At 43.0% G+C, this 1,426-nt stretch overlaps 1 pseudogene; it reads right to left on the bottom strand.

Annotated features, from left to right (window-relative positions):
* Positions 1 to 542: 542 nt before the first annotated feature.
* On the bottom strand, positions 543 to 1,151 carry LOC127922171 (small ubiquitin-related modifier 1-like; annotated as a pseudogene).
* Positions 1,152 to 1,426: the final 275 nt, after the last annotated feature.

Raw genomic sequence — 1,426 nt, 5'->3', positions numbered from 1 at the left:
TTTACATTACATTACATTTAAGTCATTTAGCAGACGCTCTTATCCAGAGCGACTTACAAATTGGTGCATACACCTTATGACATCCAGTGGAACAGCCACTTTACAATAGTGCATCTAAATCTTTTTAGGGGGGGTGAGAAGATAGATATGGGGACAGATGCCAATTAACCAAACTGAAGCGGGGGGTCTGAAGAAACACTATCATTCTGCTGTCATCTATCCAACCAATGAGTCTTCTGGTGAACCACATGTCTGGACCATAGTAGCATTGTTCCGGTGGCCGTAAACATCAAGCAGTAGGAGTGCTGATCTAGGATCAGGTCTCCCCCCTTGTCCATGTGGTCAATGGGGCGGCAGGGTAGCCTAGTGGTTAGAGCGTTGGGCCAGTAACCAAAAGGTTACTGGATCGAATCCCCGACCTGTCAAGGTAGAACATTTGTTGTTGTTGTCCGGCCCCCTGAACAAGGCCCCGTTTCCTGGTCGTCGTTCGAAATAAGAATTTGTTCTTAACTGGCTTGCCTGGTTACATTTAAAAAATAAAAAAAAATGTAAATACCCAAAACTGATCTCCGATCAGCACTCCTACTCTGATATATGCATTCAGACCCTGTTTGTGCCGTCTTGCCAGCTCCTACAGTCATTGTAACGCCTTCATAAGAGTTTTCAAAACAGCACAAACAGACCAGGTGACGATTAGAGAGCGGGAGATGTACCAGACAGTTATTCTCTCCTCTCTGATCTCTACCACTGAGAGGAACACAAAGCCAAACTAACTCAAACTCAGTAATTTTGTACAAATATAAAATACAATGTTATCATCATCAACAACAAAACAGTTAAATCCAGGAAGACTAATTATTCCGAAGTCCTCCGGTCTGTTCCTGATAGACCTCGATGACGTCTTCGTGCTTCCATCCCCCAGGAGTGTGGTTGTCACGGGATTCTTTGTCCCTCAAATAGAAACCGTAAGGTACTCATATGAACACCCTGTCTCTGGCTATAAGATTCCTTCAGCTTCTTCAGATGGATCGTCATTTCACTTTGAAGTGAATTTCACTGTTGTCCTGACCCACCACTTTCAGTTTGATGTACTCTCCATCCTTTTGGTCTCCTCCATCCTGACCTGAAGGTTTCGTGTCTGTATCTGACATCTTGTTATTTTTGTTGTTGTAAAATTATTGAGTGGTTTTTAGTCTTCTATGAAGGGTTTATGAAGCTTCTGTGTGGCCTTATTGAGGGTTGATGCAGTCTTCATGAAGCCTTTAAAGTAGCTGTTAAATAAGGGTGTTTATACGAACCTCAATAAGGCTTGCCACAGAAGCTTCGATAAACCCTTCATGAACGAGTCTTCACAGATTATTGCTCATTACTGCAGATGACCTTCACTTGTCTGCATTGATTATAATCTTCTTCTCTGACCGGCCCT

This window comes from Oncorhynchus keta, unplaced genomic scaffold (assembly GCF_023373465.1).
Source record: "Oncorhynchus keta strain PuntledgeMale-10-30-2019 unplaced genomic scaffold, Oket_V2 Un_contig_24828_pilon_pilon, whole genome shotgun sequence".
Classification (NCBI taxonomy): Eukaryota; Metazoa; Chordata; class Actinopteri; order Salmoniformes; family Salmonidae; genus Oncorhynchus; species Oncorhynchus keta.
This window is presented reverse-complemented; position numbering and strand designations above follow the sequence as displayed.